The sequence below is a fragment of the Pogona vitticeps genome, chromosome 4 (genome assembly GCF_051106095.1).
Source record: "Pogona vitticeps strain Pit_001003342236 chromosome 4, PviZW2.1, whole genome shotgun sequence".
NCBI lineage: Eukaryota > Metazoa > Chordata > Lepidosauria > Squamata > Agamidae > Pogona > Pogona vitticeps.
Genome location: NC_135786.1, coordinates 167,399,317 through 167,427,023, shown reverse-complemented (window position 1 = coordinate 167,427,023; position 27,707 = coordinate 167,399,317). Strand labels below are relative to the sequence as shown.

The 27,707-nt window shown below is 40.1% G+C and overlaps 1 long non-coding RNA gene across 1 annotated transcript in view; it reads right to left on the bottom strand.

Annotated features, from left to right (window-relative positions):
• Positions 1 to 765: 765 nt before the first annotated feature.
• The window catches only part of LOC110072919 (uncharacterized), an 84,474-nt gene continuing 57,532 nt past the window's right edge, over positions 766 to 27,707 (bottom strand). The window contains exons 3-4 of the long non-coding RNA XR_012086785.2: positions 2,293 to 2,374; positions 766 to 1,736 (exon numbers count right to left, since the gene is read on the bottom strand). This is a non-coding gene — a long non-coding RNA (uncharacterized LOC110072919). The remainder of the gene's footprint in view (positions 1,737 to 2,292; positions 2,375 to 27,707) is intronic.

Below are 27,707 nucleotides of genomic sequence, written 5' to 3'. Positions count from 1 at the left end.
TTTAAAGTTAACCATTAGCCAAGATTAAATACTTGCTAATGAAGAGTGGCGAGCGATGGCCTGTGTTTCACTCTGTAGAGTAGATTATTCTGGTGGCAGAAAAACAGGTGCTTTCATCCAGTCAACAGTATCTGATAGATGCTTTGTGAAGTCATCTATCAAAATTCAAACTTATTAAGTGACTGAACTCAGCTGCCCAATTCTATAAAACATGTTTCTCAGTCTCCTAGACAAAGTTTCTAGCAAATAAATGATTAAATTATTTGGCGAGATGGTTGGGATGATTGGTTTTGCACTCCAGCTCCTTTGGAAGCCACTAGATTAGGAAGACTGGTTTATGGGCCCATTGGACCAAACAGACGCCTATAAATAAATAAATAAATAAATAAATAAATAAACAAATAAATAAATAAATAAATAAATAAATAAATAAATAAATAAATAAATAAAGTAAGTCTCAAGTTTTCAAATTTTATTAGGTTAGAGAATAAACATGTTTCTGTCATTGAAAAATAGCTATAACTAGAACCCTAGTATTTATTCAGACTACTGATGTGTGTTAAAAACCATTCAAGGCATACATTGAAATGGGGGGAAAACAATTTTTTGGGGGGGGTAGAGGTATGTCAGTGTACTCTGAGATCAATGGCCACAAAATCACAAGAGGCAGGAGTAGCATTCTGCTTGTATCTTAAACACAGGAAAAGATGGATCTGGAAGAGGTGAACAGGTTGGTTCCAGTGTGGTTTGGGTCACTCAAGAATCTGGGAATGTGAGATAAGTGTGAGAACTTATCTGTGTAGCTACTAGAATGTTGGAGTACAGCTCAGGAGACGGGTTCAAATCCCTTTTCAGACGTGGAACCCTCAAATACCTTGAAAACCCTGTTACTGTCACTATAAGTCAGGCATGACTTGATGGTGTGCAAGAGCAAGAGCAATGAGGTAGAAGTAGCTTTGGATATAAACCTCTTCTATTCCTCTTGTGCTAGTGCTGCCGACTCACCTCCCCCTCCCATTGGTTTCAATGAATGTGTGACTGGAAACCTGCTTTATTAAGACCTCACCATCTGAAAAATCCCAATAAAGCTACGTATCTCCATCTTCTGACCTGGCAGGTATGGATTGGCTAGACTTTGGAAGTGGTGATCACTTTGTTTCTCCTCTCAACTCCATTTGGGGTTTCTCTGCCATTTTTCCATGCTAGACATTTCCACGAGACCTCTTGCAACAGAATCATTAGTCTTAGCATCCAGATTAGATACAAGAATTTCCCTGGAATCTTCAGGGATGAAAATAAGATCATAGAATCCCACTATCTTTGGCCAATGTGAGTCTCCCATTGACACAGAAACCCATTTGTGATTTTTATTTCTTTTTTTTCCCCATGAATATCTCCACTGGAATCCTTGCAGAAGCACTCATAAGGAAGTCAGTGTTATAACAGGTGCTTTGCGTTTTTGGCATTTTACTTTCATGAATTTATTTTTTCAGGTTGAAAGGGGGAAATGTTACTTTCAGCCAGCTGGAGCAAGCAGCTTGAAAAATGGGAATACGTGTTCCATAGCAACAGACATTTTTCATGAAACCTGCAATTACTGGAAACGATATAGTTATTCACCTGAAATATCATAGAAGAGGAAAAAAAAGCATCAACAAGATAGATTGTTCAAGGAAAGGTCCATCTGGCTGTCCCATACATTTCTTCAGCAGTGTTAAGGATCTGGCGTATTCTAGCTAAATAAAAAAAATGTTTTTTAATTATTAAAAACTATTGGAACAGTGCTGATGAAGATGGTCTGATTGTTGTCTGCTTCTGAGCACTGGGTTTTTGATTCTACCAGTTTTAGCAAGGCCTTAATCTTGTCAGTGGACATGTTTGGAGAATATATTGCTTTTCTGTAACATGGGTAATGATGGGGAGCCGCTCGAGTATATCATGGATGGTACAATAATAGTGCATTAGGGAATAATCATAAAGACTATTAAAGCCTTGAGATTGTGGTATTTTAAGTACACACAAGGGAAAATAAAGAATTTTTTATGATAGATGCTCTGTGAAACAGTAATGAGCAAGGAGAGCATTACATATACAGTGCTCCAGCACAATGAACACAAGGTATTGTGAGCTTATATGAATAAAAAAAGTATTAATGATCCATGGTTAGCAAACGACATTTTAGTCTACATATAGTACTTTAGGGATCTGTTATATCGGGGTACCTGTGATACTGGAATTTTCTGAGATCATGATGGAGTAAGTACTCATTGTGCTACCATTAAAATTACTCACCAAGCAGAATGTGGCATGTCTTCTGATACAGAGAATGTCAGGTCTAGGCTGGAGATATAGAGAGCTGTACCCAAATCTTCATCTGAAAGAATACATTATTCAACTTAGGGTCTTTAAGGTCTGTGCCTGAAGAGGGAAGCTAAAGCATTTGTGTGTTTGTTCATCTCTTCTCTGCTCATTAATGTAACAAAAAGAATTCACAATAAAATGTAGACATAAAAGAAACAGAAAATTAATCTAAAAAGAAATTAAAACAATTTAAAAGGCCAAATCTGACAATGTTACTGTTAGAACAACCTTTGTAAAGCTCAGTAAAGATGAGATTACATCTTGTCTTTCCTTAGAAGTGAAAGGCAAGGCAGGCTGCCCCCCCCCCCACAGTTAAGAAGACAGATCTCTGTCTTGTGTATCTGCTAACATTAGACCTCTGCAAACTGTATACTTACAGCCCATGGCAGGTGACTAAGCTAAGTCATGTTTTCATCCATGGCCCCACTGGAAGATCTAAGGTTCCACAGTGTGAACCATGTGGCCATTTCACCATGAAAGCAGGAACATGGTGTTCTCTATGTTGCGGTGCATTGCATTTCGAGCTATCAGGTGATTTTGACATCTATCATGTTCTGACCACAATCTAATTAACTCTGGCTAATGATCTAAATATATATTTTTTGGTTTTATTTGAAAGTAGACACATGGCTGACTGGGTAGCCCAGTGAACTAGGTATCTGGCTATGGAGCCAGAAGCTGGGAGTTCAATTCTCCACTGTGCTTCCCAGAAAAGGCAGCCTGGGAGACCCAGGGGTCCCCCTGAAGAAGGGAATGGTAAGTCGCTTCCGAGTACTCTCTGCTTAGAAAACCCTGAAAAAACAGGTCACCATAGGTCAGAATGGACTTGGTGGCGCACAATATGCAGATTAGGAAGACAGAAATGACCTAGAATATGAACAGCAAGGAAGAGTTGATAGAGGGAACTGTTTCCTGCCTGTCTAAGCTGCCTGGGAGCCCAGCTCCTTTTGATAAATACAGCTTTTAGAAGATCTAAATTGCAGTATGAGTACATGTGTGTTAGAGAAAGAAAGTTATTGGGATCAGAGCTAGCTTGGAGAGGGATATAAAGATTTCCCCCCAGTGCTGTGGTCCTGAGAAACATTTTTCTTCTAAAACATTTACTTTTGTGGGAAATCTTCCATTGCTGCCAAGGGTGAATGCTGATTGATAATGCAGAGTGGAAAGTAGAAGATAGCCTTTTTGAAAAATGGAATGCAGATGATAGCCAAAGTGTGTCTTCAGACTGCCTTAAAGACATAAGAGAGTGCATGAAGTGATTGTCCTACCTAAAAATAAGAAAAGTATGCTGAAAAAGAAAAGTTTGGCCCATCTAAGAAATGTCATTGCTGTTGTTGGCAGGGATAACAACAGAAGTTGAATAATGTTTTAAAGTTTCATCGCTAACAGAATCTTTATACTACAAGAAAAGTAGAGTTTGGAATTAACCCACTAAAATATAAGTCCCAGAATCTCCCATCCAGCCAAGCTTGCTGGGAATTCTGAGAGGTGCAGTAAAAAAAAAGTAATTGTGAGTTCTGTAGAAATGTACTATATAAAAATAAATGAGTACATTTAATGCACATTTAACTCTGTATACTAATGTGGCAGCTGATAAATGACGGAAATAAATAAAATAAATGCATAGATAATCCAGGGTGGATCATAGTAACACTCAAGAAAACGTTTGAACTGTGGTTGAATTATCTGCCAATCTTTGCTAGACCTGTAATTGTAACTAAGTATTGCTCTTGTCAAGACAGTGGAAAGTTCGTTAAGAAGAGAAGTAAACAAATTTGAAACAGAGGATGCGCCTTGTTTCTTGTGTCAGCTGCAGTTTTCACTCTCTCTCTCTCTAACAGAGCAACTACTAATTCATTTGGACAGGGTTTCCCCCCTTCTTATGTGTAGAGTCACTGGAAGGATAAGCAAGTGGCTCTTCATTTCGTGTTGCTGACACAGCCAACAAAGGCAGCCATGATAAAAAGCAGGGCTTGGTTGCCAGGGTAGCTGTGGTAGTGAAGGCTGCCATCCTGGCATGAAACAGCTTGGTCTTGCTTTTGTGTTTAACAGAGGGTGGGGATCCTGCCAATGTAACTGTGAAGTTTAAAAAAGCCAATATTTGGACCTCTTCAGAAGAGAGTGGGATCAATGAACTAGATAGATGGGACACTGCAGCACCTGCTCCCAGCTCTCAGAGGACTCCTCTGAGGACTGATACCTCACCCAGTTTCTTTCTTTGAGAGAAAAAGAGATTTAATCCCCAGGCACCTGCCTTGGCTTTTGGGAAACACTGATAAAGGGGAATGAAAAGATCTCTTTCTGTGTATATCAAAAAGCTAACAAAAGATACAACAGACTTTGGCTAATTAAACAGGAAAGACTAGATGTATTACAGGCAGGTGTTCAATTCTCCATGTGGGTACACTGTCCAGCATGACCCCTCTCTGGGACACAGATAGCCATGATTGAACATACAAAAAAAGCACTCTATCTCCAGCCTGCAGCCAGATCTCCCGTAAACCCTCTGAAATTAATCTGTCTTTTAAGCTGCAAGTCAAAACCTCCCATGTGCCTTTTTGTTTTTATTTCTTATTAAACAGAGAAGAGAGGAATACAATCTTAAAGTCAAGCTAAAAACAGTGTTAAATAAATAAATGAAATGCAATTCAAGGGCATTCTGGGGAGTGCTGGTTTGTTGTTTTCAAACCAAGTACATCAGTTCTGTTCAGATGGACTTTTAAGTCACAATCTAGATAAGTAGCACATCTAATAAGAGTTAAAAATGCCTGTCTGTCCATTTGTGAAAATGGCTGGACAGATTTTTTTTCACCAAATTTGGAAGGGTAGGTTTGGGATGGTCTAATTTTAGAAAACAGGCTATATGTGGAATAAAATGACTTTGGGGCCCTCATGGACATTCCAAGTAGTTTCTCATAAAGAGCTGGACATTTGCCTGACCTCATCTATTTGTGACATATGCAAAAAATTACTTTGGGGGATTTGAGGGGCATCCCACCTCTTTCCTTCCTATAGAGGTGGGTGGGACCAATGGCTGTTCAAGGAATAAAGCTGGCCCTTGCTGCCATGCCTGATGGAGTAAGTACTTGTTTCAAAAATCCAAACCCTTCACAAAAATATCCCTACTCACAGAATGTTATAGAAGGCAAAACTAAACCTCTTTTCTCTGAAAAGGAAGGGAGAAAAGAAATGTCTTAGCACAACTTCATCTCACCTCCACATTTTGCCTATTTGTTTACTTTGCTTGGTGATTGGGTATCAGTAGAAAAACATAGGCTTCATTTGGAAGTCTGTTTACTAGGGCACAAAGCTCTGAAAGAAATCTGTACCTGGATGGAAAACATGGCCTCACCATAAGACATTTGCTGTCTTATGTTGTTAGACATTGAGATGGATGGTAGTTAATGTCATTTTCCTTGCTCACCAAGTACTCCAACCACACAAGTTCTGGCTCTTTTATACCACTGGCTAATATTTACATGCCACTGCAGTTCTTTTTGAGTGAACTTCTTCTGAGCTCCTAGTTTGATTTTGAGTTACAGAACAGTTCTGGTAAAACTAAGATGGTAGATAGCAGCACAGTGCTTCATTCCATGGTTATTTTGGGTAGATTTTCGTTTCTAGTAGGGGTTCTGTTTGGCTGTAAAACACCAAACCAGGACTTCAAATGTGTTCCCAATGGAACTGCTGAGGATGCAGACAATACATAGACAATACATAGAAAGAATGCTTGTGGGTTACTACTTACTACCATTCCCAACGTATTTTCGATTTACAACAAATGCAGCGATTGCTGTTAAGTCCCTCTGAACTTTTGAAGGTCCAAGTGCTCTTTGCCTGGCACCCCGGAAGGGGCTGAGACTTGGTTCAAAGAACCGTGATATCTTGTGTTGGGGGCGGAGAGCCCAGGTTATTATTGCCCTCTCCATTTTTTCGGGCACCCACCTGCCCTCCCTTTTTTCTAGTGTGATTCTTTTAGTTGCCTTTCAGGGGCTGGATAGGAATGTTTGACCTTCATCCTGATTGGCCTTTGGGTGGGGGGATTTTTTCGCCTATCCCACACTGGAATAGGGTTGTTGGCACTTTGGTGGTATATATTCGGTCATTAGGGCGGGTAGTGCAGAAATAACAGGTTTTCTCTGTGTGTCCCATCTGTAACATCTGGTAAGCCAACAGCACATACAACCTCCTGGCACTGCGGATCGTGTGATTACAGTGCCTGTGGTGGCGGATGCGCTGGGCCACTTCCGGACCAATGGTCTTCAATTAAAGATGGCTTGAGGTCTGGGGGTGTTTTATTAGTGGCTGACCGGGTTCCTGCTGTCTGATGACCACTGGAACTTGGGGCCTGGGACTTGCCCATTTATGCATATAGGGTTATCGGCATACCCCTGCCTTTCACCTGTTTCCGCTCTACTGCAAGCCCCCTCTTTTTGCTAAAACATTCCATGTCTTACATTTGGCATAATTCTAATAAAGTGGCCCACATTTAATCCATATTGTTGTCTCGTGTCTTTATTCTGGGGCTGGGCGGGCAATGTAAAGGAGACTTTCTAGCATATAGTGCTTTGCCAAGGGCTCTTAAGTTATGACTTTCATCAGAGCACATGGGTGTCAAATAGCTCAAGAGCAGGGGAGAAGATGAACTGTGGTGGATAACACTGGTCTTAGACTTACTGATGGCTTCTTTTGGGGCTGATTACCTTAGTAACAAACATGGGATAACTATTTATCTTGAACTCCATATTTTCTAATGTTTGGCATCATTCTCCATTCTTGACCGCTCTCTCCATTTTCCTTCTGATAATGAGTTATTAAAATAGAGAAAGCAATCAGAAGAACTTTTCAGTGCATCATTTAACAAAAGAAAGTCAAGCCTTTGGTAAAATGAATTTTCAGTACAGTTCCAATGTCTACTGCAGTATTACTGTCTTATGTACCTAGAAAACATCTTTTATAACTTTGTTATTAAGTTCTATTTGAACTTTGAGTGACCCAAAATATATCCTTATAGACCTAGACATCTGGTGGTTAATTAAGTATGTTTGTATGTGTGCCTGTGTGTGTGTGTGTGTGCCTGTGTGTGTGTGCCTCTCTCTCTCTCTCTCTCTCTCTCTCTCTCTCTCTCTGTGTGTGTGTGTGTGTGTGTGTGTGTGTGTGTGTGTGTGTGAGAGAGAGAGAGAGAGAGAGAGAGAGAGACTGCAGCAATTGTGCACAGATGGCCAGGAATCTGCTAATTGCTGAGTGTAACTAGCAGAAATTAGCAAATTCATATTACAAAAGTAATACTTTTATTTAGATACTGCATGTTTCCTTTTTGTTTGGTGATTGGATGTTTTTAGGGACGGTCAGGAATAAATGTTAAAACCGAGGCTGTTCTACTTTGGGCACATCATGAGAAGACAGAATTCTTTGGAAAAGAGAATCAAGCTGGGAAAAATTGAAAGGAAGAAGCTGAGCAGGGCTGTTGAGGACCAGACATGTTGGATATGACTCATTCACTGGGTCACTGTACGTTGTAGGTGACTTAAAATAACATAACAAGAACAAGAACAACAAGAACAAAGAAAAATAGGAGAAATTTGTTTGGTTTGCATTTTAATGTAAAATTTCCTTATTTACATTTTCCAACTAATATATGAACCAAAATGCATTTTGATGAATGCTCAGCATACATTTTGTCATGCCATTTGCAAGTAAATAGTGAAAATGCACTTATAAAAATACAACTGCATTTTGGTTATGATATATATATACTTAAAAATAAGGTATTCCCCAAAACCAAAATGGTCCTGTTGAAGGGACTGCCAAGCTATGTGTGAGGACATGATATTTACCTAGTCTCCATCTGCATTGTGGGATGTTTTCGAAGCTTGTTTATATTACATATTGCTTGCTGGAAATCAGCTCAGGAGTGTTTTGCCCTGAAGGCGCATATATAAATTAAATATGCATAAATTAATATAGAATAATTAATAATAAAAGGAACAAGTCAAGCTGTGACTTTTATTGTTGAATTTCTATGTTGGGACATTAAAACTTGAAGATGAGCAGCACCCTCTGGTGTGGAGTATCATTCACAGGTTTTGAAGGTGCCAGGTTTTCATAGTGATGGCCATAATGGAGAAACCATATTTTGCTTACATTTTGCTAAATTAAAAACCGGCCCCATGTTTTCCCCAAGCTGACTTGTAGACCATCTTTGAGGAAACTGAAATGGCCTAGAACTATATCATATCGACTATCTTTTTTGATCATGATACAGTTCCTGTGAGAAGTGTTAGTACACTATTAAGCAGTGACATTTACAAAAGCATGTGTTTGCTGGCTCACCTACTTGAAAAGATTATGAATAATGCTAGGCTGAAAATTCTCCACCGAAAAGTTTTGCTTTTAAAGCGGTGGTGGCAGTAGTCACATGGTTGAGTGGGGATTTGAACCCTGGTCTCCTGAGTAGAGATGTTATTAATTTATCCATTTATTTAATTAATTACATTTATATTCCACCCATCTAATGCTGGGGCTCTACTCTGGGTGCCTGACAACAATTAAAATACCACAACCCAGTGCTATCCAAAATATAATTGAATCACAGAGCAGCTTTCCCTGACTCTCTTCTACAATCCAACTTTGGTAAGTAGTGGGTTTCCCCAAGCTAGTTCCTAAAAGGCACTTTCCTGGGGAGATGCACTTTGTGAGTGTATAACTTGGATGTCTGAATCTCAATCTTCACCAAACTTAGACAGATTGTAGAGGAGAGTCAGTAGAAGCTGCTCAGTGATTTTGGTGTCTCTAGATGCCTGGGGGAAACTTCTTGAGGGGGGCCTGTTTGTGGTTGTGAAACATGGACATCTGAAACCCAATCTTCACCAAGAGAGTTAATGGGAGCTTCTCTGAAAATTTGGTTTCTCTAGGTGCTTTGTAAGCCATTTTATAGAGTTTCAAAGTTTTTTAAAAAATCAACAAATCAGTTCATTGATTGCTTGAAATAAATGTAAATTCATAATTCATGATTAGTCGACATTGACAAATCATGAATCAAAATGAATTGTCATTTTACTGATTTGTGCCCGTCTCTGGTCCTAACTTATTGAGCTACCCAGTAAGCATGACATCTCCATTACTTAATTCCAAATTCACAGGTAACACTACACCCAGCCTGCATAAACTAGAAACATTCAAAGCAACAGGCTGCTTACAATGTGAGCACTTGTACTCCATATTCAGATTTTCAGACAAATGCCTGGATAACAAGAGCAAATTCAGATTCAGATTCCCTCCCTTTTCCCTAATATTTATTGAACATCTGTGCAAAAATCATTCATGGCTAACTGGGGTATAGGGAAGGGAATCTATTATTGGTAACTTAGAATGTATACAAGTGTCATACATCCTCTTCATCATCATCATCGCCATCACTACTGTTAGATGTTTACCCCAATCTTTTAGGCCAGTGATGAGGAATGTGTCTCCCCTCAGACAGATGTTGTTAGATTATAGTGGGCACCAGACCTACCAGAATAACCAGAAATTAAGGCTTATAGGAGGTGCAGTCTAGTAACAAATAGCTATACATTCCTCAACCTTGATTTTTTAAGTTAAAAAAAAATCCATGTAAACATACACAAAACAATACTCTCCCTCCCCAGTATTTAAGATAGTTTCTATATCCCCTTCTTTCAAAAGTGTACCAGTACTAAAGACTAGTCTTTTTAATGAGTGAATTTCTACCTTTTACAATAGCCTTTTCATTTCTTTTGTACCAAAAAATAAAATACAGTACAATCAATGTATGTCAAAATGTGCTGCACCTGAGAGAGCGCTAAATGTTTAACCTAAATCAATATGGGTTTGCAGACCACTTCTGCAGAAATGGAAGCATTCTTCTAGTGCTGTGCTATATTGTAGGCACTTCTATTGCTTATGCGGAAAAGGACAAGGGTTTATTATTAGTTTTTAATCCCTGCCTGTACCTTTAATTCTGTTTCAAACTGCACCATTGATTTCTGTTAGTGGAGATTGATTTTTTTTTTCCTCCTGATCTTTACTAAATTAATTTATACATCATTGCATGTGTGAGCTTTTATTGTGTATTTTAAATTGGCAATGTGTGTCTGAAGTGCACCTTAATGAGGAAAATCCATTTTACTTGGTAAAAGCAATCGACACAACCTACATTTGAACCAAAGAGTCAGGCAAGTAAAAGGAGGTGGAACGAAGATGTTACAAGCTGCAATTTGGCATTAGATTAGATCTTTCACAAACCCATTCATAACCATCAAAATGTACTTTGTGGCAGCAGAATTAACTTACCCTGTTGTCCTATGTTTATAAAAATAATTCTTTAGAGTGGCTCCTTTATGTATGTTTAAGAAGCATTGTTATATAGTGGGAATGAGTACACGTACCTGAGCCTCACTGAAATGGCGCTTGTAGACATTTTCGCCCTTATTCAGAAATCTGCCCGTACAAGGCACAAAAGCGCTGGTGCGGAAAGGGGAGGAGAACCAGAGCTTGGAAGAGTTCTGTTGGAATACATGTCCCAGAATCCCCTAGCTAGCATGCTTGCTGGCTGCAAGGGTTTTGGGAGTTGGAATCAAAAAGAAACGTTTACGAGCTCTGATTGAGTAGGACCTACTGTCCCTATATGATGAAGTGCGCATTCAGTGTGACAGGTGGAAAATGACACTTCCTTACATGTAATAATAATCATGTGTCATCAAGTCAATTCTGACTTACGGCAACCCTTTCCAGAGTTTTCCAGGTAGAGAATACTCAGAAGTGGTTGATCATTTCCTTCTGGAGGGAATCCTGGGACTGTGCAGCTTGCCCAAGACTAAACAGGCTGGCTCTACTTGCAGGAGGCACAGTGGGGAATTGAACTCCCAGATATTTAAACCACCAAACTATTCAGCCAGACACTCCTTACATATAGTTGGACACATTCCATTAAAACATGGCCTCTGAGGAGAAACCCCAAACCTTCCTATGGCAAAGAGAGAAGCAGTCCAGGAACCTGCCTTCTCCTGCTCATCCACCCAAGCAGGACTAAGGGCAATTTTGAGGGAGATTCAACCTAGAAAATGGTGAGTGGAGGGAATTAAAATTTAAACACCTCTTATACGGGTTCCAACTAGATGATATGCTTAGTTGTTGTATTTAGAGGTGATGCTTCCTTAACGTAAAACTCCTTCTGAGGAGACATACATAGGACTGCATTGTAAGTGATTTTAAAAGAAATTCCATTTCTGTGTAGTGATGTCATATCAACGGGCCTTAATTACATGCAGATATTTGCATTTTCCTGCTCCTGGAAAGACCACAGGGGCTAATTTATACCAGGAGCCTCAGTACCAGACCACAGAAATTATTTTCAGTTTGAGGCTGCATTCCAGAAAAGATGATGTAACAAAGTGTTTCAGGATACACACAGAATTCTCTGACCCATAAGCCAGTATATGGGGTTATAGTCTGTTACCACTTACTTAGAATAAAGTTACCCCTTAGTTTTTAAACCAGGCTTTTTGTACCTGTAAATTTCAGGGCTTTCCCAAACATGTTGATAACTTCATATCATTTCTTATTAGTCCTATATTCACAACAGTCTATATAAATTCATTGCTAGAAGGGAAGACAAAAAACCTTCAGACCAGTATGTCTGAATGTACTGATAAAGTGTCGGACAAAGACTCATGAAATGAGTTCACATCCCCAGCTTGCCATGGAAATGCACTGGGAAGCAGCAGCATTGGTAAAACCATTCCTTAAATAACCCATATACTCCGGAGACTCTATTAGGGTTGCCATATGTTGGAACTGACTACGTGGCACATCACACACACCTGCATGCAGGTGCGGGTGCACATACAGAGTCTAAGTTACATGCACCATTTTGCTATGGAGCGTACAGAACTGAACGCAAGGGGCAGGAGTAGGGGGGAACCAGTGAATGTATGGCTTCTCTCTGCTATTGTTCCAGAAAGAAATCTTGGAGAACTTTTAGTCTTCTTCCTGGCTAAACTTAGTGAACCTTTATTTATCTAAAGTGCTCTAACAGGAGGAGGTCTAAGTAAATGTAACACCAGCAAAACCTTCTTTAATGAATGACACAATTTGGGGATTAATGGCCTAAATGCGTATAATATGGGACTCTTGACCTTAGGGTCAGTCGTCTAAATCCAGTCTAGGCTGGCAGTGAATGATAAAGGATTATTATTATTATCTGAATTGCTATTGAATAGCATGGAGTGGGGGCAGGGGAGAGCAATGGCTGTAAATCTAGGGATGGATTGGCAGGTATAGCTTCCATGTTTGACAATAATTGGCACCCTAAGCTGAAGGCCCTGCCAAAGAGTCAGAGACAGAATGGCATCTCCCCCCACTTTGGTCATTTCATTTTCCGTCCAGTCTCTATTGTCATATTGTTGGCAAGCTATATTTTTGTTCCTACTTATTTTTGTGAGATCTCACTTCTTTCTGAAGGTTGAGTGAGTTAATGTTCCATAATCACATTTTCAATTTTTCCCCCTTTCAGGTCTGTTGTTTTCTCTGAGTTGAGTAATGCTTTCTAATGCACTAGAACAAATGCCCCTGTTACGAGCCCAACGGGGATTAAGGCTGATACACACAATCCCTTAATGAACTCTCAATTTCAATTTGGCATTTCAGAATGATGGACTGGGATCTTGTTTAACCCGCAAACACATGTGATGGATATAAAACAAATCTTCTTTTTAGAAGTGATAACAGGATTAGTTGTGGTAAATAAAATTTGCTTTTTCAGAATGCTTAGTGGGTGTTTCAGAATTACGTGCAATATCTTTGAAAATGACTAGATTTTTTTCAAATTAGTTTCCAGGTAAACTGCAGGCTGATGCTACTGCTCTTTCTGTCTGTTTGGCCTGAACAAGTCACCAAATACTGCAAGCCACTGATCCAAAGCAAACGCCTGTCCTGTCATTAACCCTTCAAGACCAGGAAGGGAACATAAGGAAGACCATGAGACACCACTTTCAAACATATGGTCTTCTTTCTCTGCCAGTTAGTCAGACCACATTGTAGTCATGATACAAGTAACCAGAAAGTTATAGTACAAGGCATTAAGTTATCCTTTCCTAGGTTACAAATTATATTTTAGTCCTACCTTTGTTATAGGGTGGGAAATAGTTAATTACAAGCAATTTATTTATTTATTTATTTATTTATTTATTTATTTATTTATTTATTTATTTATATTTACTTCTGAGCTCTTAAATATTACATTATTACATCTCAAAGTGCCAACCACAATGTGTTGGAACTATTAGAAGTATTTAAGACGTTGAGCTCCGTGTATAAGGGTACCAGACCACAGTTTATTGAACAGCTTCCACATTTCCATACTGGGCCAAGCTTCTACCTTTAGAAAAGAGGACTAGTGCTACTTTTTTACCATTGTTCCCCCAATGGGTTAACTAACAAGCTATTGTGGGGGCTGCAGGTGACAAAGAAAATCCCTGAGACCCCACTGTTTTATAGAAGGGCCTGCATACAGACATGGCTTGTTTCTTTGCTTGTGCATTCCACTTCAGAGCTGTGTATCAGGATTACCAGTCATAGAACTCATTAAGAATGTTTCAGGCATTACTAAAAGTTTATGCCATTGTCAAATGGATGCAAGCCGTATATATCTTAAACTTCATTGGCCCACAGCCCACTAGGGTGTGGGCCAATGTAGCAGTTGCCATGATTAATTGCAATTAAGTGGCAAGTTGCCAGGTGCATGCCAGCTGAGCATCAGGGTGCATGACTTACATGCAACCGACATGTCATTAATTAGCCACAACAGTTTCCATTATTGCTCTTATAAAGGCACAATATATATATATATATTTTTTAAATTATAGATAAAGATTTTTGGTAAACCTACCAGGGTTATTTGGAAGCATTCATGCACAGCAGCTCCCCCAACGTGGTTGTTAAAGTCAATATTATGTAGCTGGAGCAAAAAGAAAATACGGCCTTTGTATTACCTTTAGCTGGATCCCACAAACAGCTGATATACATAGAAATGTGTGTGGGTTTGACTTTAAAAAGCAAAGAGTACTGCTTATGCACTGCCATATAGTCCTTAAAGCACTCTCTGGGTGGTTTATGAGTTAATTATGCAGGCTACACATTGCCCTCCCTCCCAGCAAGCTGGGTACTCATTTTACCAACCTCAGAAGGATAAAAAGCTTGAGCCGGCTACCTGGGATTGAACCCCAGGTTGTGAGCACAGTTTTGGCTGCAGTACAGCAGTTTAACCACTGCTCTACAAGGCTCTTTCAAGGAGTTAGTTTATCTTCATTATGAGGCATCCTCATAGAAAAAAAAGCAACCTCCGGCAGCTTACAAGTGAAGGGAGAGGGAGGTAGGAGACAAGGGAGCAGAGAGGAGCCTTAAATGCCACAGAATGCCTGAATTAGAACAGACAGTCCCTATTAGGTATCCATTTAACCATTCCCTGCCTGGAACTATATTTATTTTATTTTATTTATTTGGCTTTATACCACCCATGTCGATAAATCTACTCTGGGTGGTTTACAGTTCAAAAAACAAACAAAAAAACTAAAATAAGCAGACCTAATCCAAGATGGAAAAACCAGGGGAAGAAATTAAGTGATGTTAGCATGCAAAATAACAATAAAACCAACTGTAGCATTCACCCTTGTTATGCAATAAGTTATGTATTATTCATGAGTTATATGCTAATACGGTTAAGAGATGGGGCCACAAGAGATGTTAAAAGGCATAGCCTGAGAGAGGAGGAGTCAGTTGAGTTAAGTCTGAATTCAGGCTGTGTTAGGAATCAGAGAGAGAAGGGTAGTTTGGGGTCTGAGGGGCGATTAGTGTGAGTGTAAACTGTGATAATTATTATAGAAGGTTAATATTGAAGCTTGATGAAACTTGAAGAAAGTGCTTATGAACTGTTCCAGAAACCAACTGTAATCAATAAAACTGTTCTATTAAAAAGTCACTACAGTGGTACCTCGCAAGACGATTACCCTGCAAAATGGTTTTTTCGCTAGACTTTGACTTTTTGCGATCGCTATAGTGATTCGCAAAACAGTGTTTCCTAGTTTCGCTGGACAATGATTTGGTCCGTGTTTCGCGGACTGTTTTTTTCGCAAGATGACGATTTTTACAGCTGATTGGCAGCTTCGCAAAATGACTTCCCTATGGGCTATCTTTGCAAAACGGGTGTTTTCAGGAGCGATGCTTTGCAAGACAGTGATTTAAACAGCTGATCGGCGCTTCGCAAAATGGCTTCCCTATGGGCGATTTTCACTGGATGACCACTATTTCCCCCCATTGGAATGCATCAAACGGGTTTCAATGCATTCCAATGGGGAAACACTTTTCGCTAGATGATGTTTCCACAAGACAGTGATTTCAATGGAATGGATTGACATCGTCTAGCGAGGCACCACTGTACTGAATGGACCTTCATCTTTTCTAAGTAAAGTAAGTGGATAAGGAGAGCAACTGGTGGCAGTGTGTCAAGAGGTGTTTTGGTTTGCCTTTGTGAGCTCTGTGTTTAGTGAGGCAAACGGGCCACAAGGGCAAACGCCACACCAACATTTTCTCCTGCGTCACTTTATAATTCTAATTCATAATCTGGATTTCCTTTTTTTCTAGTGTTATTGCATTTGATTGTTAATGGTTTCATAATCTGTTTCACATGGGCATCTAATCTCTTAGTTCTTCTGTGCAGTACATTCTACTTATTTTGTTCACTGATTAATAGAAATATGTAGCGTCTTTTAAAAGCTCTGAATTCAGAGTGAACATTTGTTTAGGTTGGTAAAATTAGGACGTATGTAACATTCAGTAAAATCACAACTCATGATCAATCCCTTTAAAAAATACCTTGACCTAGATATATTTACTTTTGTTTTCTTATGCACCAACTGTATCGCACCAAGTTTTTACTCATCTGAGTGCTAGGAAATTAAGCCTCTATTGAAATGGCTCGGCATAGTAAATTCCTTTTCAATCTATCCTCTTAGTAGTGGTAAAATGTGTTGTAATTAGATAGTTGTGTATCTGTCTCTTTGGCTTCCACCACTGTTCCATCATAATTCAAAATCAGGTGTGCATTATGAAGCAAACAATTTGAAGTACCTTGTCTGATGCTGCATTCCCCACGATGTACTAACCAATTACGCTACTGAATTCTGTTTGATGGATGCTTTTGTTCTACTGTATCCACTGATGCTGATGTCTCAGAGAGAATATTTATATTGGCCTAATGAGAGAAGTCTTGAAAAATTATGGCTTAGACTCAGACATAAAATATAGTCAGCAAGACGTGTGACGCCTAAAAGGTCCAGAGAGACTGGGTCGGTTTGCACTTTTTCAGAAAAATTGATGTCACAAAATAATTATAACTTGGAGAGTACATCCATCTTCTTAGCCTAGCCTGCTTCCTTCTCATGGCTTCAAAAGGTCAGATTTACACAGAATATCACTAGTCCAAGAGATGGAAGATGAACGGTGGGTATGCTCAGACAGAGATTTGTCCCACAGTTTGGTCTGTTCTGGGGACGGACTGGTTCATCCCTTTTCCTGATGCCTGTGATGTACCAGCCCTTATGAACCAGCTCCATCTCTGATCTTTGTCTACCTGCACCTTTTTGGATTTATGCCAAGGCTACTATGTGTGGCATTCCTCTTGACTCCTTTCTAATGCTTGGAAAAAGAACAAATAGTTGTTCCAGAGACCATATGATATTGAGGGACACGAGCAGTTTCCTCTAGCAAACAGAACCTGCTCCCTAATTGCAAATGGTGTGTTGCCAATATATGGGTCATCTGCAACCTATTTAACAACTCTTAGAACACTCCAGGCTCTTAGAGCATTTATGACTGCTAGATTCAAGGTTCTACCCTCAGCATTGCTCCAGGGTAGATGTTGGGGAATTCCCCAACAAGAGAGATATTGTCCGTGCCTGGCTGGGGCTCCTGAACTTTTGTTTCATGTCCTTCTATGCTGTCAGTTCTATGCTGTTGTCTATCAGACCGGAGTCCTTATGTTGATACTTCTGTTGCTAATTTTTCCTTGCTGTCTGAAGAAGTCGACTTGTCCATGAAACCTCATATTAAAAGACAGCACTTAGTCTTTAAGGTGCCACAACATTTTTGTCTTTTTATTTTATTTTATTTTGTGGCTTCGTTCTCCTGACATACTAGCAGACGAACGCAGCTACCTCTTCTAAAACTGCAACCTTTTCCTTGCTGGAATATGAAGAGGGGTCTACTAATTGAAAGTCGCTTACTAATGTGGCATTGCTTTTAAAAAGCTTCCTGCCTACCTGTATCTGAACAGGTCATATGACTGTAATAAACTTATTGATTAATACCATGTGTGGAGGTTGGCAGGTAGAATCACTCCATTCTGGTTTGGCTACAGCATGTGTGATTGCTGGTATCAAACCAAAGTGGCCCTTTGCTGAAGTTACTTCATGATCATAGGAAATTGAAAGTCTCTTCAAATTCCCCTGTCGAGGAAGAGAAAGGTGAAGCAAAGTTTTTTTTAAAAAGCCTTCTAAGCCTGTGCCGATGTGATACACCACTTAAAAAATAACCCCAAACCTTTGCTTCCTCTTACCCCCCTCCAGCAGCGGATGGGTGGGAATAACTTTGCTATTAAGTTGATTCTGAATTATGTGGAGACCCTTTCCCAGGTTTTCTAGGGAGAGAATAAACAGAAGCGGTTTACCCTTCCCATCTTCTGGGGGCACCCTAGGACTGTGTTGCTTGCCCATGATGACCACACAAGCTGACTCTTCTCCCAGAACGCCCAGTGGGGAATCGAACTCCCAACCTCTGGCTCTGCAGCCAGATAACTAAACCATTGAGCTATCCGTCTAGTTCAGGGGTCTCTAAATTTTTGACCCTGAGAGCCATACCGGATGCTTTCAACATCTTATATACACACATGCTCCTGCCCACCCCCAGCGCCAGCCTGCCTGTCCACCCACCCACATGACTACATTCTCCATCCACCTCTGCACACATGCACACACACCCTGCCCCCTGCACACCCACACAGACGCATGCACACACCCTGCCCATCATGGATGCACCCCCACCCTCCTGCACACGCGCACGGGCATGAATTGGATTAAGGGAATGGGCCAGATAAAATGGCAAGGCGGGCCAGATTTGGCCTGTGGGCCGTAGTTTGGAGACCCCTGATCTAGTTGCACTGTATGTTGACTGTAATGTTCTCTGTCATCTACCTCTCTCTCTCTCTCTGTGTGTGTGTGTGTGTGTGTGTGTGTGTGTGTGTGTGTGTGTGTGTGTGTGTGTGTGTGTGTGTGTGTGTGTGTGTGTGTGTGTGTGTGTGTGTGTGTTGGACCAAAAAGTTCCTATATTCCTTTTTTTCAGCTGGTCTGCTCAAGGATTTACCCTGGGCAACATACTGGTTTCACAGAACCATAGATTTGGAAGGGACAAAAACGATCTACGTGAAAAAACATCTAGCATCCAATAGCAAAAAAGTAGTCACAGAAAGGCTCAACTTTATTTTTACAGAATGTTAATTCCACATTTGAAATATAGTGGTGCCTCAACTTACGAACATCCCTATATACTACCATTTTGAGTTATGACCATCTCCGGTCACAAAATTTTGCTTTGACTTGCAACCGGAGCTTCCAGTTACGAACATAAAAAGGCAGGGGGAAAAGGCAGGAAATTCAAATTGCTAACTGTAGGTGGCGAAGAGGCTGCTTCTTTGTAGTTCTTTTGCCCCAGCAGTTACTTAGAGAGTGTGCGATCGGAGAAGGCTTCAGACTGCCTGGTAAGGTAAAGTGCTGCTTTCTGCTTTTTAAAAACTGTTCTGGGTGTGTTTTGCAGCATGGTTTTGGGCTGGGGGTTATGTTTCTGTGCTGGGATGGGGTTTGGGGAGTTTCTTTGTTTTTTGGTTCCCCTCATTTCTGATGGGTCTTGGGAGGGGTTGGTTGCTTTTGGAAGTTTTTTCCCCATTTCCAATGGGTTTTGGGGGGTTTGGTTGCTTTTTGGGTCCCCCCCCATTTCCAAAGGGTCTTGTATGCTTCCCTTGCTTTTTGCTTTGTTTTCTTTGCATTTGCGATGTGCTCAGTTTATTTTTTTCCTTTGCTTTCTTTGCATTTCCGATGTGATGTGCTTGCTTTGCTTGCTTTTTCCTTCGCTTTCTTTGCATTTCCAATGTGCTCTGTCTGCTTTTTCCTTTGCTTTCTTTGCATTTCCAATGTGCTCTGCTTGCTTCGCTTGCTTTTTGCTTTGTTTTCTTTGTATTTCCAGTGGGTCTTGCATGCTTGATTGCTTTTCTCTCCCCTCCCCCTTTTTGGCTGGAAGGGATTAATTGCATTTCCGATGGGACTTGCAGTGATTTTATTTTATTTTTTGGTTATTTTTTTTCCTTTGGCCGGAATGGATTAATTGCATTTCAGTGCATTTCAATGGGAAATGGTGCTTTGACTTACACCCATTTCGCGTTACGATCTGAGTTCTGGAACCAATTAAGGTTGTAAGTCGAGACACCACTGTAATGATTTGGGAGAACCTGACTGTGATCCAATGTCATTTTTTCTTCAAAAACAAATAAACAAAATTGTTGAGGAATTTCACCCCACCATTTTCTCTTTAGCTAGTCTCTTATTTCCTAGAGGAAGGAAGAAATCTTTCCTCATTCAGCAGTTCCTCAATAGTTTACCTGTGAAATAATGTAAGATGGGTTTTTGTGGGGGCTATGTTGATTGTAAAGCTGGTTTAAATGGATTCAGCAGGAATCCCTAATTAACTTTATTGGTGGAGGGCCAGTGTGAGTTGAGCCAGCAGCATATGTGCATGAAGCAGAGTTTGGCAAAGTAAGTTCTTGAGGTGCTGGTACAATGACAGAGACTGGATTCACTGAATTGATGCATTTATATTGAAGCGTAACATATCTGAATTATAGACTTGGAGCACTTATTGAGGGTTTTTTGTGCTTGACATTTGGATGAAAATATTTATGAAGAGACCTCTTGGGTGCCACAATTTATCTGCTTTACCTAAAAATGAATAAACATATATTTATTTGATATGTGTGTTCATGCAATACCTATATCTTCATAGAATCATCAGCCTCCTTCATTAGGAAGATGTATGAAATGTTCTATACTCACCCATCCCACAATGGGATATGTATCTCCTTTGGGAGATACATGCAGCATTATTTTTGATATTACCAGAGGGAAGCAGAGCAGGTAATGAGGGCCACTTTCATTCCTTGGACTTCGCTTAGCACAGAAGCTATGTTAACTTCCAGAATCATCATAGGCAAGTAGGCAATGTTAGACTGTGCAGTCAAGGACATCCATGAGAAATAATTATCGTCTCCCATTTCCCCCTACTGTGCTGTCTTCATTTGCTTTTAGCCTTAGGGTCGCATTCCATTCTCCCTAGAAAATGAAATAATGCATTCCCTATTCACTTCATGTGAAAGAGATTTGCATATCTTCTAACTTCAAGCTTTACAATTTTCTCTGCTGAATGAAACAACCCATATAATTTTGATTCCACAAACCACTGAGAGTTAAATTTGGTCCTGTCATGCTTCATTGTGAAAGACAATGGTTATATAATCTCCCTAAGATATCATTTTTGTTCATGTCAATAAAAAGTTGATAGTCATAATCTAAGCAATAATTATCTTTTATATGTGGCTTTGCTTCTGGTTGCCATTCTCATTAGGGCTGTTTTCAATGCATTCTCCTCAGGCTATAGACAAAAGGTAGCCATTTTCTGTGATGAAGGAGAAAGGAGAAAGAGAATTCATACCATTTGAAAGAAATGAAAGAGAAAATCATTTATATAATACTGTTATATAATTTATGTAAGTACTGCTGGACTCATACCCTCCCATACCCCTTGATTTGTTTGTTGCCCAGAAACACTTGAGGCATTCTGGCATTACAAACATTGCTCCGTGTTATGTTATTAGCATTGACAGACCAGTATTAGAAGGCAGTGTGGCTGGGTCAGAGCTTGAGAGTAACTAGTTACAAATGGCCAGTTGCTTGTAAATAATTTATTTCTGCCCATAGCAAGCATGTCTCTATTATACTACAATGGTAACTTAACATGGAAACATTCTTCACTTGAGTCTAACATTGGGGCCCTATTGTTGTTCTCTTCTGGCTCCAGCTCCTTGAAGAATCCAAGACAAGGCAGTTGATAGAAGGAGGTCACATCCTGCTTTCCGTGGGAGGCTTGGCTCACAGAACAGACCACAGTCCTGTAGCTTCACACAGATAGGATGCATATGAAATAGAATCTTAAACTGTTGTGGATGTTCTTCAGAAAAGTCATGACTGAATTCACTCTCGTAATTCCAGAGCCTGGAAATAACTAGTTATGGTTGTTGTGGGTTTTTCGGGCTCTCTGGCCGGGTTCTGAAGGTTGTTCTTCCTGACGTTTCGCCAGTCTCTGTGGCTGGCATCTTCAGAGGACTGGAGTGGGAACTCTGTCCATGCTCTGTTGGTGTTTGTTGGATAGTATTTATAGGTGTGGGGATGGCTTTTGTCTTTCCAAGAATGAAATCACAACAGCCATCAAACCAAGAAAACAACACCAGACTGAAGAGGAAAAACAGCCACCCACAAATAAGGTATTTCTGCCATACATCAAAGGGGTCATGGACCACATGGGGAAACCTTTGAAAAAACTCAACCTACAAACAGTATTCAGACCCACCACAAAAATACAACAAATGTTATGGTCAGCAAAGGACAAAAGGGACCCCCTCACCACTGCAGGAGTATACCGGATACCTTGCAGTTGTGGACAGGTATATATCGGGACCACAAAATGCAGCATTCACACCAGAATCAAAGAACATGAGAGACACTGCAGATTAAAACAACTGGAAAAATCAGCAGTAGCTGAACATGCCCTTAAACAAGCTGGACATGGAATTCTATTTCAAAATACTGAAGTACTGGACAACACCAGCAATCTGTATGTTAGACTGCACAGGGAAGTCATTGAAATCCATAAACATAAGCAAAACTTCAACAGGAAAGAAGAAGGCCTAAAACTAAACACAGCCTGGCACCCCATTCTGAAAAATACAACCTGCGAAAGGTCAACGAACTCAACCCAGCCACAAGGGCCAGGGATCATTGCACAAAAAAGACAAGCTAACAACACCCATCAGTCACAGTGACAGATAATCTCTCCCTCCCCCTCCCTTATCACAACAAAAACATGCTGATCACCCTATCTCCTGAAAAAAGGCAAATCTGGTAAATGAACTCAGAATCTAGGTCAAACTAGATTATAATGCAACTCAGACTTAGGAAAACAAAACAAAACAACCGGTCAGCATCTAGTCAAGTGAAAAAGTGTACTCAGTAACTGGTTCAGTTGCTGCCATTCCTGCTAGGGCTGACATTCCGCATATCTTATTCAGAGCACATGTGACACATGGAGTGTTTTTTTCATGCTCTGGCCCATTGCTTGAGGTTTATGGAAGCTCACCCCCAGCCCATGGGGAGTTTGTTTGTTTGTTTTGCCTCAGACCTTGTACTACTCCTGCTGCCAGGGTGTGTGTAAAGGTTGTAAGAATGGTACTTCATTCCTTGCCTTATTCCAGTGGGCCAAAGTGCATGCACCCACCAGCTGTCTCCCCACGCCACTCCCCTGACTCCTGGCCTTTTAGTATATTGATGCATTGAGTCTTGGTGCCATTCGGACTGGGTAGAGATGAGTTCCCTGTCTAGAGACTCAAGAGATGCACAGCAACTCATTGATCCCTCAGCCAGCATCCAGAGAACTAGCAACTCTATTTGTGAGGAAGAAGTTTCTGAAGCAGAACACCACAACTAAGAAGACCCTGTCCCATCACCACTCACCACTTAATGGCTGTACTACTCCCAATTTACTTTGTAATCCAAGGAATAGATCAGACTGGCTACCTCTCCATTTTTAAAGAACACTTACTAAAATAATCTTAAGAAAATGATCTACCCACTCATATCTGGAATCACAATTTAATAGCGAAGCCACAGTTAGTTAGTATTATTGGGCATGTTTATAGTCATGAGGTTATCCTACTCACTGAATGCATCCTAATTTGGCAGAGAGCTTCCAGTATGATTCACCCATACTGTGTTCTTAAGACACGTTGTTTACAGTTGCATCATGATAAGTAGGACTAACGGCTTAGCAGTAGATTTGCCTACTGTTTTGATGGTCCTTGATATACCCTAAAAATCAAAATAGGGCATTATTTGGAAGAGTCCTTCATTTTATTTTTATCTACCCTCTTCTTTTTGACTTCTGAATTGTGTGTACAGTACTTAGCTACCTACTGAATGTGAAATGCTGCCAAACCTTTTAATGTTGATTCTTCAATATGGGGTTTGCTCTGTGAAAGAGGAGAGAAATCATATTGGCATATCCTAACAAGACTGGATATGGTATTGCTTCATTGGCTACCAAATATAACTGAAATCAGGATTTCCTCTTTGCTTCTGCAAATGGACTGACCTAGAGCCTAAGGGCAGGTATGCTGATTTTCTGGAATTAGACATGCACACATCTTGTTCTTCTACACTGCTGTAACATGTCTCCGGGGTTGTACACTTTGCTTTGTATTTGTACTGCTTGTCATCTGAGAGGACAGTTTTTATTTTGTACTGACTGGATATGTTCGACAGCATCAGAGTAAGAGCGTTAACATGAGTAACAGCGTTAAAGACACACAGAATTGCCATGAGAACTTCCATTCATCTTTTGGAAGGTCCTTCAACTTGGACAAGGTAAACAGGTTGCAATCTGAAACCCAATTTAAGGATGGGGGCTAATCTTTGCTCAAGGCCCTGGAGTCACCATATACTGGTATTGAACCCAAATGCCTGAAGTATCTCCATTTGCTTCCTTTCATAAATTCATATAGGAAAAGGTAAACATCGGACTATTGTGTGCCATTAGCTTTTAATGCCAGATGTCTCCATATTTACCACATGTGAGTTTCTTTATCTAGAGAACACACAAAGCTTCCTCAAATCCCTTCCAGAAGTTCAATGGTAACTCAAAACATTTGATGCCTGAGATAGAGCAGCAAAAGGCAGCCTCCCCCCCCCCTTTTTGTCCCAAGTGATGTTGCATAGCACCTAAGGGTAGTCCTGTTATTCTGGCACAAGATGTAGAAAATTCCACAAAACAGCTCCGCATCCATGCAGCAAAAAACCTTTTAAAAAACAAGGTTTTTTAAATTACAGTTGGCATAAACCCTGGCTGTGAATTGCCAGTGTAGGTATTTGTTGTAATGTATTACTTTTTCTGTCAAGTAACACAATTTAATGCATAGCAGCAAATATCTACACTGACTTTTTAATTCTCAGCCGCTTGCGGTTGATATTTATATTTCTTGCATTATGCTGGTGGATGTAATTAATAGGATTTTGGCCAATAATAAGCAATTACTTAACAGTTTGCTGCCCTTCTTGATAACCAAAATATGCTGCCTAAGGTAGCTGCCTCATACAGTCTAATAGTGGAACCATCCTCTCTGCAATGTAGAAATTTATCCTCTGTGAAATTCCTATCCTCATGTCAGGAATTGGAACAAAACCCCCTGCATTCAGTTACCATAATCTACTTATGGGCCTTTATGTGCCATCCTATGTGCCAGCCTATAAAATGACACCACCTTGAAATCTGTTTAGCTTTCCCTTATGCCTTTCCCTCAAATTGAGAGCACCCCATTCAGATTTAAATTGTTTTATGTGTCTGTATAGTTAGGAAGAGGGAAATGAGAGTTTGCTTATAACGCTGACATACTGGAAAATAACCCCCTGCAAACTATTGTCACCGAGAGGATGAAGCTGGTGTTTCTATAACATTTAGAGACGGCTGTTGAGGTTGGGAGAGGGAAGAAAAAGGGTTTGGGGCCTCCTTTGTCCTTCATGGTTTGCCCTACATTCGGATACAGTTAAACTCTAGAGACAAGCGCAGAATAATCTGTACGCTAGGGGGAAGAAAAAGCAATCTTCCTTCAGCAAGATGTATAGAATTGCTGGTGCAAAGGGTCACTCATTATACCAGAGAGATCAATCATTCTGCTTTTTAAAAAACCACACATGTGGAACAGGATCTTCTTTACATTTGGTCCTCTTTGAGTTTTAGCAGATTAACTGGTTTGTTTTTGCTGGCGGTGTGACACACTGCAGTCAGTACACCACGGACTTTTTTTTCCAGAATGTACAATGTACTCCTTTTTGTAATACACAAAGGACTTTCTCTCCCATTCCTATTAGGACGCCATAGTGAGGCAAGAATGAAAATTAGTGCTGAAGAGGAACAGGGAAGAGCAAAGGGGAAAAAAAAAACAGCTCTCTGTGAAATCAACATGGATGGTCCCGAAGCATAAGGATTTTTTTCTTTCTTTCTCTCAGTCCATATCATGGATAAAGGTGACCATTTTCACAAAAGATCAATGCGTCTGTTTTATTTAATTTTTTAAAGGTGCTTCTTTTCCTAAGGAAAAATGGACAGGAATACAGTATGTCAACAAACACTTGAGGACCATTTGCAGCAGGAGTTTCAAGATGCTTGCACGACTGGTAGTAGTTAGTAGTAAAAAAAGTATTTTTCTAATATCTGTGTTTCCGCTTCAAATAGTGGAGGGACTGTAACGATGAATTGTTCCTTTTTTATTGATGTTATGAACATAAGGTTAGAACATTGAGCTGCTGGGTTTGCATTGTGATTTACAGGATGGATCAGCAAGATATTTTGATTCAGTACAGTATTAACACATTTTGAAGTTTTGAGGTACTCATGAGAGTCCAGTACCCACCCCTTGCAGGATCTCTCTCTCTCTCTCTCTCTCTCTGCTTATGCTTTCCTGTTATTTATTATACTCGAAGGAGCTAGCATTCAGGTTAAAACAAATGAAAATCAAAACCAAACTATCAATAAAACCCAACAATTACACTTACGAAGATGATTGCAAACTTATACACAGGTACCTTGGATCAATGACTGCATAAACAACATTGTCTGTAAAGATTAAAATTTCCAGAAAATGTCAATATCTCTATATTGAGTTGTTACACAAGATTTCCTGCCAACTGAACTGCTGCATTTTGCACTTAATTAGAAACTTAATTGGTTAGTGTGATGTCAGGTTTCTGTCAAAGGGGATGTATCTTGTCTGTGCTTGATTAGTTTCCTCCTTCTCCGATTTCGTCTCTGAAAATTTCATTATTTTTTTGTGGTAATTTGTTACAAAAAATAGTAAAGCATACAGGCCTTATTGTTACTTCACTGATTCACAGTAGCAAGGAAATTCCAGCCAAGAATTATCCAGGTGATCTGGTAGATTCCACCTTTGCCAGAGCTTGGAAATATGATTAGTGAACAAGTAATTCACAGACTCTCTTCGGCTGGGGGGGGGGGGGAGCAATCCCAGAAGCTATAGTTCAATAAATATCAAGTTCTGCTTATTACTGTGTTCTGAAAAAAAAAGTCCCAAAGTTACACTCCCCATGTTCATTCTTCACTATTTCATGTGTTTCATAATTCCTTTAATAGCATTGACCTTTATTCAGATTCCCCTTCTCTTTGAACCAAGAGGGTAATGTTTCAGAGCGAATGGTTGAGAACAGATGATACCACCCACTCTATGGGGCGAAGGGATGGTGGGCAGAAAGTAGGTCAGGATCTAGCTGTACATTTCTAGATTATTTGAAACAGATCACAGGTTATCTGCCTCCTGGTTATTTAAGAAAAGGAGGAAGAAAATTATATCCTCTTCACTAAATTGAAGTACTGAAAATCTGAAGTAAACATAAATGGATTTTTCCTATGAAAAAGGTATTGAGTGCCATTCAGTTTTGGTGCACAAAACAAATCCCTAGGATCAGACATTTTTAATTTTAAAAGTGTGCCCTTTGCACCAAGCTCTGGTTGGTGGTTCCTGGAGTGCCCGTGAGAGACAAAGTGGATCCTGTGAGCTTGAAATTCTGCCAACCCTGTTCCATGTCTAGACCACAAGGCAGTCCTGGCAAAGAGCATCCCTCTACCTTCAGTATGAACTCTTATTCTTATTTCATTTATCATCTGTTTAACAAGTAAGCAGTAGGATCTGCATGCATGACTTATCCGTGTCAGATAGGGAAAGCCATTTCTATGCCAGATTGTTTACATCAGCATTTACTGACCATATTGGCTGTTCCAATTTTGAATGGACAGTTAAGCAGAAAATGTGTAATAGGTGTCCCCTATGCTGGCCCTATTTAACTGCATGGGAAGTGAAGAAAGAGATTATCAGTTTCCCCAGATGAGTG